The 15,885-nt window shown below is 36.2% G+C and overlaps 1 long non-coding RNA gene across 1 annotated transcript in view; it reads right to left on the bottom strand.

The window, feature by feature from the left end:
- The window catches only part of LOC128316384 (uncharacterized), a 55,922-nt gene extending 40,714 nt beyond the window's left edge, over positions 1-15,208 (bottom strand). The window contains exons 1-2 of the long non-coding RNA XR_008300213.1: positions 15,149-15,208; positions 9,637-9,742 (exon numbers count right to left, since the gene is read on the bottom strand). This is a non-coding gene — a long non-coding RNA (uncharacterized LOC128316384). The remainder of the gene's footprint in view (positions 1-9,636; positions 9,743-15,148) is intronic.
- Between the last annotated feature and the right edge of the window lie 677 nt (positions 15,209-15,885).

Below are 15,885 nucleotides of genomic sequence, written 5' to 3'. Positions count from 1 at the left end.
ATTTACATGGATTGGAAGAATTAATATTGTTAAAATGTGTACCCATAGCAATGTACAAATTCAACAAAATCCCTATCAAAACTCTGAAGGCATTTTTCATAGAAATAGTAATAATAATCCTAAAATTCACATGGAACCTCAAAAGACCAAAGCATTTTTGAATAGCTAAAGCAATCTTGAGAAAGAACAAAGCCAATGGTACCACATTTCCTAATTTCAGATGATGTTACAAAGCTATAGTTATTAAAACATCATGGCACTGCCATAAAACCAGATGCATAGACCAATGAAAAAGAATCTAGAGTTCAGAAATACAATCACACATATAGAGTGAACTAAACTTTGATAAGGGCACCAAGTGGGAAAAGGATAGTCTTCAATAAATGGTATTGGGAATATACAGTGGAATATTACTCAGTGATAAAAAATGAGATCTTGTGATTTGTGACAACATGGATAGACCTAGAGGTTGTGATGCTAAGTGAAATAAATTAGATAGCTAAAGACAAATACCATATGAGTTCTCTTATATGTGCAATCTAAAAAAAATGAACAAAAAAATAGAAACAGACTCATAAATACAGAAAACAAATTGGTGGTTGCCAGAGGGAAAGTGGTGGGGGCCTGGGCAAAATGGGTGAAGGGGAATGGGAGGTACTGACTTCCAGTTAGGGGATGAATAAGTCATAAGGATGAAAGGTATAGGATAGGGAATATAGTCAATGGTATTGTAATATCATTGTATGGTGGCAGATGGTAGCTAGACTTGTGGTGAGCACAGCATAACCTATAGAATTGCTGAATCACTATGGTACAGCTAAAACTAATGTAACATTGTATGTCAACTATACTTCAATTAAAATCAATAAAATAAATGGTACTGGGAAAACTGGATATCCAAGTACAAAAGAATTATTGATTTATTTATTGTTTTGTTTGGAATAATAAAATCTAACTCACTGGAAAGATAAACAGCAGACATACTTTTTAAAAAGGGGCAATGTATGTGAATTAGCTCTACCAGATATTAAAATATAAAACGTGACTAGAAAGACAATGGGAAAAAATTGATAGTCAAAAACAAAAACAAAACCCTGACATTTATATGAGAATTTAGCATTTCACAATGGATCCGAAAATGGAACAAAATAAAGTTGGATCCATATATCACATTACACAATAGGAAAAAGGGCAAATTACATTATATAATAAGAGTAGTAGAAAGAAATATCTGAGAATTCCTTTATAATCCTATAATGGAGATAGCCTTCCTACCTCTGAATCAAAATCCAGATATCATAAAAGATTGGCATGGAAGGAGTCAATATGGTGGAGAATTAGGGGGGCCTGAAGTTCCCTCATCCCTCAAAAACAGCAGTATTGAGGCCAGAAGCCTTGGAATTCCAGGAATCCAGGCTGCAGAGTGACAGAAACATCTCCAAGGGCCCACGTGGACAGCTTGGTGGGCCATAGGTGTGTGATTGCAAACTGGGAGAGATAAAATGGGAGCTATAGGCCTGGAGGAGAGGGATCCCCTTCTGTAGAGAGACAAAAGGAAGAGAAAGAGAGGCTGTGGAAGTGTAGGATTGTATTTGGACAAGAGAAAAAACCTCTCCAGATCACTGACCAGGGAATGAAAAAAACAAAGAACCAATTTCTAACTTGGAAACAGCCTTAGGGGTGTGGGACTTCCCCTGGACTGGGACCAGCTGCCCTGTACATGCACCTGGGGGAAGGGGGAGCCAGCCCCAGGCTCAATAGCGAGCTCAGAGGTACAGTCAGCACAGTCCCTTCTCTTGAAGAAGGTGGGAAGAAGGTATAAAGGCTCTCCAAGAAGGACAAAAGACCCTGCAGGCACCAGCCAGCCAGAGGCCCTTTGTCGGTGGGGCAGAGTGGAACTACCCTGGAACCGGTGCTCATGAAGCAGGATCCTTTAAGATGTCAGGGTTTGAATCCCACCAGAGCACCTGGGAGGCATGGAAGATTGTGGAGCAGGACAAACTAGCTGGCTTGGCACTGTGAGGACAGCCTGAACAGAGTGGCCTGGGATGTCCAGTCTGGGGAGAAGAAACTGGGGTGTCGCCATTTTTCTCCCCATCACCAACAAGGTAGGGCTTCAGGGAAAGGGACAGCTGGTCCACAGTGTAGGTGGAACCCGCCTACACCAAACCACACCCCTCTATGCCTGGTAACTGTGTATCTAACAGAACAAGTTTGACACTGATCTAACCAGACAGCTCCTCCTTCAGATCAGCACACCCACCAGTTCCAAGGCATCATCAGATACTGGTCCAGAGGTTTTGCATTTTCTGATTTGATTCTTGATCAATTCTTATTTTACATATTTACACATATTTTTTTTCTTTCTTCCTCTTATTTCTTCTCTATTCTGGTTGTTGGTTTGTTTAAGCAGATGTTTTTAAACCTATTCTTTTTACACCTCTTCTGTATCTCTTTATTTTCCTCTCTCTCTGGATTAAGCCATATAGTTTCTCTGATTCTCTGCCTGGTCAATTTTTTTTCTCTTCTTTTTCCCCACCCCTGTCATTTCTTTCTTTATATGGGACAAGGCTTCTTCCACCACACCCTTATTTAAATTTTTTCCAGGATTACTTCAATGAACAAATGAAAACACACCTGGTGGAAGGTCCAAATCACCACTATGGCTAGGGAGATAAAGCAACCAGAGTCACAACAGAGAGCACGCAACACATTCCAAACACATCTCTTGAAGGGCCAGGCCCTGGACATTGTATGATTTGTTTTTAATATAGTAGTGCTCGCAGGTGCAGGACATATAACAAGCTATTAAAGGACAGAAAACTCGCCAAAATGACTAAGTAGAAGAATTCTCCTCAAAAGAAATTCAAGGAAGAAATGACAGCTAGAGAATAGCTCAAAACAGGTATAAACAATACATCTGATTTTTAAAAATTAGGATAGTAGTCATAAGATTAATAGCTGGGCTAGAAAATAAAAGCATAGAAGACAGCTGAGAATCTATTGTTGCAAAGATCAAGGAGCTAAGAAACAGTTACAACAAATTAAGAAATGCTGTTAATGAGGTGCAAAATAAACTAGATGTAGTGACAGGAAGAATGGAGGAAGCAGAGGGGAGAATAAGTGAAATAGAAGATAAAATTATGGAAAATGATGAAGTTGAGAGAAAAAGAAGAAAATACTAGACCATGAGGGGAGAATTGGAGAACTAAGTGATTCAATGAAATGTAATAATATCTGTATCATAGGAGTTCCAGAAGAAGAAGAAGAAGAAGAAGAAGAAGAAGAGGAGGAGGGGGAGGAGGAGGAGGAGAGAGAAAGGGGAAGAAGCTTTACTTGAACAAACTATAGCTGAGAACTTCGCTAATTTGGGGAAGGAAGCAGACATCCAAATTCAGGAGGCACAGAGAACTCCCTTCAGATGTAACAGGAATAGGTCTTCTCCACAGCATATCACAGTGAATCTGTGCTGTGAACCTTGCAAAATACAAAGATAAACAGAATTCTGAAAGCAGCTAGGGACAAACAGGCCTTAACCTACAAGGGTAGACGTATAAAGGTAGTAACCGACCTGTCCACTGACACTTGGCAGACCAGAAGGGAGTAGTAGGAAATATTCAATGTGCTGAAGAGGAAAAATATGCTCCCCCCCAAATCCTTTATCCAGCAAGGCTGTCATTCAGACAGTGGGATGTATAATGAGGTATGAACTAGGTGAAACTGGGAGCCTTGGATAAGAGTGATTGTTTTTATAAGTGAGAATTTTTAAGTACTTTTTAGTATGTTTTAAATTTTTGAACCACGTACATTAACTATTTAAAAATTTAGATGAAAAATTCATACTATAAAATATTTAACATGAAAGAATATGACAAGGAAAGAAAACGTTAACTCAGGTATGCAAAATAATAACAGCAAGACCCCTTGAAGGAGTCAAAGTGGTAACATCAAGGAGCCTGCAGGGATTTTGTTAGTGCTAGAATCTCCTTCACCACGATTTTCCCCATTTTGGTTCAGTGGCTGTGGGAGCCCAGAATGAAGATGCTGTTTGTGAACAGAGTCGGAAAGAGAAAGAAATGCTATAGGATCAGAATACCTGCAAGAAAAGAATAAGAGGGTCTCTGCTCCCAGAAAGAGCAAGGAGAGCTCTTTTATGTGTTTGTTTTACTGTGCTAGGAGATCTCTCCTGGCAACTTCTAAATTTGTTGGTTTAGGCTAGGGCTAGACAAAACTGACTTCTTGACGATTATCATGGTCCCTGCTTTCATACTTGTGCTCACATGGATTACCAGGTACAGACAGGATCTGGGGCACTGCAAGAGAGAACACATTAACCTTAAACCATCATACGCCTAAGGATCAGAAGCCCAAGAATCAGAGTCCGAAACTGCTCAGAGAGATTTCATTTTCCTTACAAGATGAAGATCTATTCACCAAGAAGGTACGGATGATTCATTTGGGAAAATTTGCTTATTTCTATTTGACTAAACAGAACAGGAAGGAGGGAGGAAGGGGTGTCTTTACTTTTCTCCTTTTTTCCTTCAAATGCTTCTTTGCTCCCTTCCATGAAACTTGTATCCAGCTCCTGGTGTTCTGTCTTCCCTTGAAAGTCTTCTCATCTCTTATTAATAACTTTTCCAACTACTTGATTTAGACCTGGTTTTCTTATTGAGGGTGTGTGGGGGTCACTCATAGAGTTTTCTAGCTATATTCTCCCAAAAGAATTTCAATGTTATCATCACCAACCTCATAAGCGAAGGATAGTAATTTATACGTACATGTGCATCTTCAGTGCATATTATTGGCTCTTGATAAAAGGCAAATAGTAATGATGAACATTGAAATACGCCTTTGCAAGATACCAGCCAGCAAACTGCATGAGCCATTTTGAAAACAGATTCAAAGGAAGATGTCCTGAACTTTCATTTCCCGTCTGCTGGGTTTCTTTGAAGTGGGAGTTAACCCTGACATGAAACAGCTCCAGAAACTGAGCCATGCCTAGTTGTTTTTGGCCTGATAATTCAACCCCCAGTGATGACTCCCACACACAACTGGGTGTCTTTGATGACTCAGTCTTCTCCTCTTCAAGATAGGCCTCTAGACATTTCTGTTGCCTATATTCTGCACTACAGCCTTGGTAGAAGAAGAGGATAATAGCTTCATTTAACAAATAAAATCAAATGCATTATCTGCTCCCTCTCTAACACAAGCCCTTCTTACATAGAACCTTCCCTCCTTTGTTCTTGTTTGAACTCTTTTAATCCAGAGTCTGTTATTCAACTGGACAGAGAGCTCCTCTCCTGGATGGCAATAAGCTGAAGGAAGATGTTGAATGAATAACCCAGGTAGAGTGATTTGAAGCTGTTTTTCATTTTTTCAAGGATAAGATAAGAAAAAAAAATGCTTTGTTTGTAAACACCATGGAATTTGGTAAAAAGTCTTTAAGACTGAAGCCTATTTTACTCCAGCTTCATTGAAGACTGAGGTACTGGGGTGAGTTTAGAGAAGAATCTCAAAACTGCATCCCCTGTCATTGCCACACACACTAGACTAAAAACTGTAATTAACACCTGCTTGGAAGAAAATAATCCTCAAAAAGCAGAACATGGATCCTTAGAAAGGATCCATGTTCTGTAAATTATTTTAAATCCGGGTCAAAAGTGATTTCCTCTAGGAGAACTAAATTACTACCTTTTGAAATCAATTCTTAGTTTCTTCTGCTTTACGAAGTAGAGCGTTTTTATTTTTTTTATTTTTATTTTTTTTAAATGTTTTTATTTATTTTTGAGACACAGAGAGACAGAGCATGAGTAGGGGAGGGGCAGAGAGAGAGACAGACACAGAATCTGAAACAGGCTCCAGGCTCCGAGCTGTCAGCACAGAGCCTGACGCGGTGCTCGAACTCACAGACTGTGAGATCATGACCTGAGCCGAAGTCGGACGCTTAACCGACTGAGCCACCCAGGAGCCCCCCTAAGTAGAGCATTTTTAATATAAGAAAGTCAATAAACATGAAACTCACATATTAAATTATATTTCTGACACATCAAGCACTCGACCTTCCTATTTCAGACTAAAATGTTAAAATAGATGTATTATTTTTAAAATATGCTTATTTTTCTTTTTTTTCTTACAACGTGTGTTGAATTTATGGAGCTTTTCTTTTATGTGTGTTCTTTATTTTATTTGGAAATAGGCAAAAAAAATTGCATTTTTATAAGTGGAGAAATTCGGCTTCTCAAGATAGAGGTCCTATATAGTCAAATAGGCTAGAGGTCCTATAAAATCTCCATAAAAGCTCTAGTTCTGTATTATTCTGTCTTTGGCCACTAAGATTGAATAAATATTTAAAAGATTCTTTATACAAATGGCATGCTGGATTTTAACGTGGCAGGTTTTTTACAGAAATCTATGTTGACATACTGTTATACACTTACTAATATATAGTTATCAATGCACACACTTAACTTATTCTCTAATTATCTGATGTATTTAATGTTTGCTGTCTCCCAAAAGATGGACCCCTTGGGTCAAAAGGCCTGTCTCTGTCTCCTAGAGAAACTGATATATCGTTAAATAGTAGAAATTGAAAAAAACTTCACAATCCCTCTGCTCAACTCCTAATCCCGCCTCTTACTACCATTCAGATTCCTTGACTATAAAATGAGAATGTGTTTCTATTGCATAGGGTTGGTGAGACCGTGATGTGACAGGGCTTCATGAACTATAAAGCCCAACAAAAATATTTGGCTCATCCTGGAAGGGTGAGTAGCACTCAGCTAGATGAAAGCTTTGGAGAGGAGGAGGAAAATCTGGGCAACACATAAAAGAAAGGGAAGTGGCCAATCTCAGCTCTCAGGCCTTAGCGTTTCCTGGCCAGTTCTTTCAGGGCTAAGTCACTGTCTGATGTTCATGCTGCTCCGGCCTCTGCTTGGAATAACATCCCTTTGTCTCCACAGGCCAAAGCTATCAGCAGGTTTCTGTCAAATAAATAGATCATCCTTCGTACCCCAGAAAGCTGTCAGGCTCAATACTTTGCAACCATCTGTGCATCCTTCTTGCCTTTTCTTCATCCTCCTGCATGAGCAGGGCTGATGACCATGTGAGTATTGTTTCATGGCCATTTTTTCCTTTCCATGTTCATAGTCATTATCTTACTCCAAGCTCTTGTTACTCCATATAGAGAATGGGAGAGATGCCAGAGGATTGGACACAGGTAAATGTCTCCCTCCCCCACACCCTCCAAACAAGAAGTAGAAAGATTCATTAACAATAGTTTGGTGATTTTAATGTCAAACCCATCCCCAAAGTTTTGAAACTTAAAAAATTAGTAACCATTGGAAGGAGATATGATCTTATTTGATTCCTAGCATTGTTAGGCAGCAATATGTGACATGCTGTGGGTACTTTGTGTGTGAACTCAACATTTGACAGAATGCATTCTCTCAAATCATGTGAGTTAAGCACACGCATGTGTTAGAGTTATATAGAGGTCAGCACTTATATTCACCATACATAATAGGCTCATACTCTAATGAAAGAGAAAGCTACAAATGTGGAATATGGTACAGATTAATATAAAATGATACAAAGAGTTTCAGGGATGGGCATGTGATATTGCAGGCACCTGGGAGAGGAGCAGCTGACTCTGCTGAGACCAAAGGATCAGAGAAGAGTTTTTGGTTGGGGGGAGACCATGACCAAAAGCAATAAGGCAAGCAACATTCTGATGTGTGCAAATGAACTGCAAACAATTTAGTGTTCCTGGGGTCCACAGTTCCTATCAGGGAAGGTCACATCTTGGGGGCAGGAAAGGGCTTACTTCTTTCCTAATATTCTGAAATCAAAATGAAATACATAGGCTACAAGTGAGTAAAATAGAATGAATTAGTAACCCGTAGAATATTTCTGTCCAAAGATGCTGATTAGTGGCAAGGATAAGGAATTAGATGGGGATATGCTACAGGACAGTTTTTGTTGCTTTATTAATTCTTACATTAAATCTACCATTATTTGCTAAGCACCTAAGACTCACTAGATGTTGAGATTGAAATGGCATTGGAAAAAGAATCCTTGTCCTCAAGGATTTGGGAATCTAATGAGGTGCCAGTGCAATACAGTTTGGGTAGTGATTTAAATTGAACTAACGAATGCAGATAAAGTAAAACTGGAAACAGTAATTTATGACTTACCAGAACCAGGGTCCCCAAATGTTCTGATGGGTTTCATTGACAGGCTGACTCTAAGCAGGCTGTTAATAGTAATGTGTTGACTATTTCTGACCAATGGAGAATGATTCAACCTGTAAGGTGCTCTTTCCACCAACACATTAGGGCCTAGGACCTTTCTATTCTTACAGAAAGAGAAAAACACAGGAACATCATTCATACAGCACTCAGAGAGGAAATGAAAAATACTGGAGAGAAAGAAACCATTTTAGGGTAACATTTTTCTTATCAATTTATATCCAGCATAATAATGGTACATAAGAATGGTGACCATTTATCTAAATAGAAAATGTAACATGCAATATTAATGCATTTTACTCTGATTGATATGATGTGGGTAAGGCACTGGAATCTAATATTTAACACAGCTCTTGGGTTATTTCTATGCAGGTGGTCTGAATTACTCATTGGGAGGAACACTGCTTAGGAATTAAACCCTGAAGGTGAATTTGTTCAAAATGAGTCAGCAGCCTGAATTTTTAGTTATCCATTTGCTTAATAATTTTTATATAATTGAAGTCTAAGCTGAATACAATAAAATGCACAGACCTTTAAGTATTATGTAGGTCAATCAGTTTATAGCCCCATGTAACTGCCAATATATAAAAATGTAGACGAGTTTCTTTCACTACAGAAAATTCTTGTGTGTTCCTTTTAGTCAGTTCAGACCACCACCACCACTTTCTGATTTTTATCAGTATAGATAAATTTTCCTTATTCTTGGGCTCAACATAAATAGAATCACACAGTTTGCATTCTTTTTTGTCTGGATTCTGAATGTTTTTGAGATTCATCCATTTTACTGGAGGCAGCTGTAGTTTTCAAAATTTTATTTATAGTGACTGAGTTGCATATCACAATTGCTTATCCATCTCCTGCTGATCAATAAACTGTTTCAAGTTTTTGGTTACTGTGAATAGGCTTCTGTGAATATTCTTTTTTTTTTTTTTTAATTTTTAATGTTTATTTTCGAGGGAGAGAGAGCGAGCTTGAGCCAGGGGAGGGCCAGAGAGAGGGAGACACAGAATCTGAAGCAGACTCCAGGCTCTGAGCGCTCAGCACTGAACCCTAACGCGGGGCTCGAACTCACGAACTGTGAGATCATGACCTGAGCCGAAGTCAGAGGCTTAACCGACTCAGCAGCCCAGGCGCCCCTCTGTGAATATTCTTGATTCTCACTGGATTAATACCTAGATGTGGAATTCCTGGGCCATTGTGTTTAACTTTACAAGAAATTGTTAAATAGGATTCCAAAGTGGTGGTACCACTGTATATTCCACTAGCAACATACGAGTTTTCAGATGTTCCAAGTCCTCAAAAACATTTATTGTTGGTTGTTTCAGTCAGCTCAAACTGCTTTTATTACCAAAAAAAAAAAAAAAAAAATACCATAGACTCAGGGGCTTACAATTCTGGAGGCTAGATCGGGCTAGTCCAAGGTCAGGAGCAGGTTCTGGCATGCTCCAGTTCTTGATGAGAGCTCTCTTCCTGACTTGCAGATGGCCACTTTCTCCCTGTGTCATCACATGGTGGTAAGGGAAAGGGAGAAGATGAGAGAGAAAGGAAGGAAGGTAGGGGAAAGAGTGAAGAGAGAGGGGGCAGAGGATCCAAAGTGGGCTCTGCACTGACAACAGTGAGCCTGATGCTGGACTCAAACTCACAAACCATGAGATCATGACCTGAGCTGAAGTCGACACTTAACCAACTGAGCCACCTAGGCGCCCCTCTCTTCCTCTTCTTACAAGGACATCAATTCCCTTATGAGGGCCTTACTTCAATGACTTCATCTACGCCTAATTACTTCCCAAAGGCTCCACCTCAAATTCCATCACATAAGAATTTTGCAGAAGCATAAATCTTCATCAGTCTTTTGATTTTACCAATTGTAGTAGATGTGATACTGTAATGTTGTAGTTTTAATTTGTATTTCCTTATTGGCTAATGATGTTAGGTACCTTTTAATAGGTTTATTGGGCATTCTTTTTTTCTTTTTTTGTAAAAAATCTTTTCAAGATTTCTGCCCATTTTTTAAGTTGGATTTTTAGTATCTTCACAACTGATTTATGAGTTCTTTGTATATTTTGTATAAAAACCATTATCAAATATTTTGGAAATAATTTCTTCTAAACTCAATTAATTTCAATTTATCAATTATTTTTATGGTTACTCTTTTTATTTGTGTGTATGTGTGTACAGTGTAAGAAATTTTTGCTATCCTAAAGGTTGCAAAGATATTTGCATTTATTTTCTTTTAGAAACTTTGAGATTTTAGTTTTGACATTTAGGTCGATGAGCCATGCCAACTCTTTCCATATAAGGTGAGGTAGGGCCTAAGGTTCATTTCCACCCACTCCCCCCACAACCTCCTATAAAGTTAGCTCCAGCATTATTTATTGAAATGACTTTTCTTTATTGAATTGCCTTTGTGCTTTTGATGACAATCAAGAAAGGATATACATGTGGTTCTATTTCTATATTCTTTTTGTGTTCCCTTGAGCTATTATTTGTGTATCTTATGCCAATACCTCACAGTCTTCTTCATTCCAAAATCTATACTTTTTATTTCCTTATTTTGCCCTATAAAAGTTAAACAACAAATGTAGTATTTAATAGTAACAAGTAAAAATGATAAATTTTATAGTATGTGTTTTTCATCACAATTAAAAAAGTACATTTAAGGTTATCATATTTCCTGTAAGTACCTTAGTTGAATTAAAAATATATATATATGTGACATTTTTATTATTCAGTTGTAAAATGTAGATGAGGATAATAATACTACCTGTCTCTTAGGATTGTGGATTGTTATGAGAACTAAATGAGTAAATCACTAAGAAATGTGCTGAATATGTATGTACTTATGAGAAAATTTAAATTTGCCTTGTCCTGTCTCTTTCCTTCAATTAAATAGATTGAGGATATTTTTTCATTTTATTTCTTTCTCATTCTACTGGCCTCCACTCATTTAAAATGTATATTTTCTTTAAAAAAGTATATCTTTTTCTTTTCCTTTGATCTCACAGTAGAAACATTGACATGCATAAAGACTAAAAAGTTAGTCTATTTACCCCAAGGTCTTTAGAATACTCTAGTGCCATTATTTCCTTCCTGGTTTAATAGACTCATTATCTAAATCTTTTGCTTATTTTTAATGTTACAACTAATTTAATGCTACAATTATAATTGGTTTATATATTCATTTTTGTTTACATTTATCCATGTTTTTAACATTTTCTTAATCCTCAGACATTTTTTGTGAGACAGAAGAAATCATTTAGGTCTATATTTTTTTCACTGGCATTTTTTTCATATACTTGAAAATGTTTTACTATTTCACTTACTATTAAAATATAGAGTTGCTAAGCTTTGAACTCTAGGTTTTCACTTTTATTTCCAGGCTTTAAACATATCAGTCCAGAGTTCTATGGCTTCCATCTTTGCTATTAGGAAATCAGCTGCCAATCTCATTAGGATTTTTTTTTTTAAGGACCCTCTTTTCTCTTTTTCTTCTTTAGAGTAATATTTTTGATGCATTGTACTTTCACTATGATATTTCCAGGTGTGAATTTTTATTTATACATTGTGTTTGAAATTCTTAGGGCTTCTTGAATCTAAGGATTCATGACTTTTATCAATTCTGAATAAAATTTGCACCATTTTCTTTTAAATATTTCCTCTCTTCCATCTCTCTCTTCATCTTCCATGTTGATAAATGTTTAATATTTCCCTTATTTTAATTCTGTGCTATATTCTGAGAAATTTTTTGTGATGGTATGATTGACTAATTTTCTCTTCAGTTATGCTTAACCCATCATCTATGTTTTTGACTTGAACTATATTTTTCATTTCTAGGGCTTTTCTTAGGTTCTTTTATAAATTTTCCTGCTTATTTAATTTTTCACTGCTCATATTTTTTATTTCCATCTTTTATTAAGTGTACAAGGCATAATTATTTTGTATATTGTAACTGATAATTTCAGTACTAGGAGACCTGTTTTAGATATTGTTTTTTTGCAAGAATTTTTTGAAACATAAATTGGATAATACTTCCTCCACAGTTAAACTGCATTCGTTTTTGCTAGGTACTGAAGAGCATTACAGACCTAGATCTACATTGTTTTTTGGATTCAAGAATTTAAAATTATGCAACTTATATTGATTCAGGCATTATACCCATACAAGGCTAGCCAGTGGTCCTGTAATTGATCAGAAGGCTTTTATTAATCACTACCTAAAGTGTGAAGGATGAGAGGGCCAATTTTCCTTGCAGTTTTGTGTTTTAGCTTACCCACCTCATTGAAGGTGTAGCATGTCAGGACTGTTTCCAGTGTGACTCCTGGCACTGCAAATCCAAAGCTTTATCCCCAGAATGCTTTGCTCTAGAAGACCAATATGGCCAGAAGTTTTAGAGCCTCCTTATCTCTCTGCAGTTTTGTTCTTGTTTTGATCCTGGAACTGGCACATTTTATTATTATTTCACAGGGTTGTTTATTTACTTGAAAGTATGGATTTAATCAAACATTTTTATATGTTTATAGCAGGAGGCTTTCAGTGTCTCTGGTTTGCCATATTGCCAGTAACAGACGTCTAAACTGAAGAATACTCTCCATATAATAGATACAATATATTGGTCAGTTTTAGTATTTTATTTAACTTCTCTCCAAGATTACCATTTTGCTTTATAATAATTTTAATGTATTCAAAGTTTTATTTTTTAATTAAGATTTTGAATCATGGTTGAAAACTAATTCCCTATCACGAGTTATAAAGAAATTTTATATATATTCTCATATAAATGTTGAAAGATTTTCTTTAGATCTTACTTCCAATTGGAACTGACTACTGTGTATGAAATGAGGTAAGTATATTATCTTTCCATATACATAACCAATTACCAAGCACCACTTATTGAATAGTTCATCATTTCCTCATTGGTCATGGAAGTTTTTATATATATGTACATTTTTATTAGAGACCAGAATTTGATTAATGACAAAATGTATGTAATGGTCATCTTTCTAGGTTTTTTTATTTCTTATTACATTAATTTTGTTCCTTTTAATTAAAAAAAAATTTTTTTTAAATTTTTTTTTAACGTTTATTTATTTTTGAGACAGAGAGAGACAGAGCATGAACGGGGGAGGAGCAGAGAGAGAGGGAGACACAGAATCGGAAGCAGGCTCCAGGCTCTGAGCCATCAGCCCAGAGCCCGACGCGGGGCTTGAACTCACGGACCGCGAGATCATGACCTGAGCTGAAGTCGGACGCTCACCGACTGAGCCACCCAGGCGCCCCCCAAAAATTTTTTTTTAAGTATGCTTCACATCCAGCCCAGAACCCAACATGGGGCTTGGACTTACAACCCTGAGATCAAGACCGGAACTGAAATTAAGAGTCAGATATCAGATGCTCAACTGACTAAGCTACGCAGGCGCCCCTTGTGTCTTTTAATTTTTTTGGAAAATTGTATATCTATTTAAAGGATATATTAGCATAAAGTTTATAGTGGTTTATTGTAACTTTTTAAAATAGACATGAGTTTAATCTTCCTTTTGAATCCTGATATGTCTTTTTCTTTTTAGCTTTAATCTAACACTGCCCTGGATTGGGAGCAGTACCTTCAAGTTTAAACTTAATGGTCCATTTTGACCTGAACTTCTTTAAAAAAAAAAAAAAAAAAAAAAAATATATATATATATATATATATATATATATATATGTCTTTATTCTTGGTAGGGAAATGTTTTTGTGACACTATACTTTGTGTTTCCTTGATTTATTACTGAAGGTGAGTAATTTCTGTGTTGTATGTATGACTTCTTTGACCTATCTGCTCAGGTTCTTTGTCCCCTCTCCTCACTCTATTTTTTTTTATTAGCATCTTGATATTTTTCTTTCTCATGAATAAATATACACTATTAATATATTAAATATAATAAACCCTTATCATATTTGAATGATTTTCCCCAGATATTTGCTTAGTTATGTCTTCAGTTGTATTTTTTAATTTGTATTTTATTCTTTCTTTGCATTACATCACCCATATCCACATATATTAAAAATATGTGTGTGTATTTAAGTATATGTGTGTCTGTATACCTTATTACTGTGGAAAATGTCTAGAAATGGATGAATTTCTTTTCTCAGGTCACAGACTGTTTTGAAAGGATTTTAGAGTTCTATAAACTGAACTGTTTAAATGTTCACTTAAAATTTATCTGCGAAGGTATTAAGATGGTATGATAACATTTAGGGTTTATGTTACTATATTATAGGATATGTGGTGTATATATATATTCATTTGATACACCAGTTGATTTCGCTGAAGTTGGTATATAATAGGTATTTTTTAACATAAAAAAGAATGTTTCTAATGGGGAAAAGTTAAACAAAAGTGCTCACTTCCTAATTATTTTCTTTTGAAAAAAATTACAAATGTATGATAACCTGACTTTGATTGCAACAAAAAATGTCAGAAGTGACATTTCAACATTTCAGTATACTAATCATCTCAGCTAAAAGAAACGTAAAATCAACCAAGGCTACTGTCATTAGTATTTCCAGAGTCTCACAACTAGAGGAATAAACAATTAATATGTTAAAATTACTCACTGTTAACATATCATTACTATCCCTAAACATCAGCCTACCCATGTTGATTGGACCCTGACAGAATGGGCAAAAGTGCCATTTAGTTAATAATGTTGTACTGCTAACAAGCTAATAAAAATTGCATTCCAGAGTGTCAGATTAAGAGAGTGGAAGGGGATGGCAGAAGTGTGTTTATAAAGCCAAAGTGGTATGCAAACGATAGCACTGACAGGGTCAAGGAATCAGTTTAAGTAAAATTAGTCATTATACACTACAGACTAATCAATGTGTTTCATGTTTTCACTACCATCTAATCATAAGCCATTTACCTTGACCCTTGAAAGCATTCTCTCAGCAAGACTCCCTCATAGAAGAAGCTGTTTGGAGTATCACATCTCATCTACCCTAGAGAATTCAAAGGAAGATGTTCTGTTCTTTTGATCCACAATTTAATTGAAACACAGTAGTACTTAACCTGGAAATACTATGCCTTGCATTTATCCATGTCACCATCTGTAATCAATCATATCAATGAGGTTAATTCCACAGTTTCCAAAATATTTTTGCTGAGTTAAAACCCTGTTATTTTTCCATATGAAACTTTGAAATTATATATATACCTATATATGTATATAAATAATTTATATCTATCTGTAACAGCTTTTAACTTATTGGTTTACATTTTCCCACTCTGAAGTATCAGGTTAGAAAATTGATATGGAAGTAAAAATTATAGATATCAATTGAAAGAAATTTACGAGTGCTTTATCTTAGAATGACACCCAATAGAGGCAGTGTTAATTCTAATAAGCTATTCTCAAGACCACCCTCGTCCTTTTTTTTAAAGCTTATCAATTGCTTGGCTCCAGTGGAAACTGTCCTCCACATCATCCGCTCTTCTTCTGAGTCATTCATTCATTCACTCACTGTGTACCGGCACTATTCAGAATGCTAGAGATAATATGATAAGTATAAAGAGACACCATTTCCACTCTAGTGAAGTTTACAGGCTTGTGGGAACACAGTCGTAAGTCAAATAATCAGGATAATGAGCATGTAATTACAA

This window comes from Acinonyx jubatus, chromosome B4 (genome assembly GCF_027475565.1).
Source record: "Acinonyx jubatus isolate Ajub_Pintada_27869175 chromosome B4, VMU_Ajub_asm_v1.0, whole genome shotgun sequence".
Lineage (NCBI taxonomy): Eukaryota > Metazoa > Chordata > Mammalia > Carnivora > Felidae > Acinonyx > Acinonyx jubatus.
This window is presented reverse-complemented; position numbering and strand designations above follow the sequence as displayed.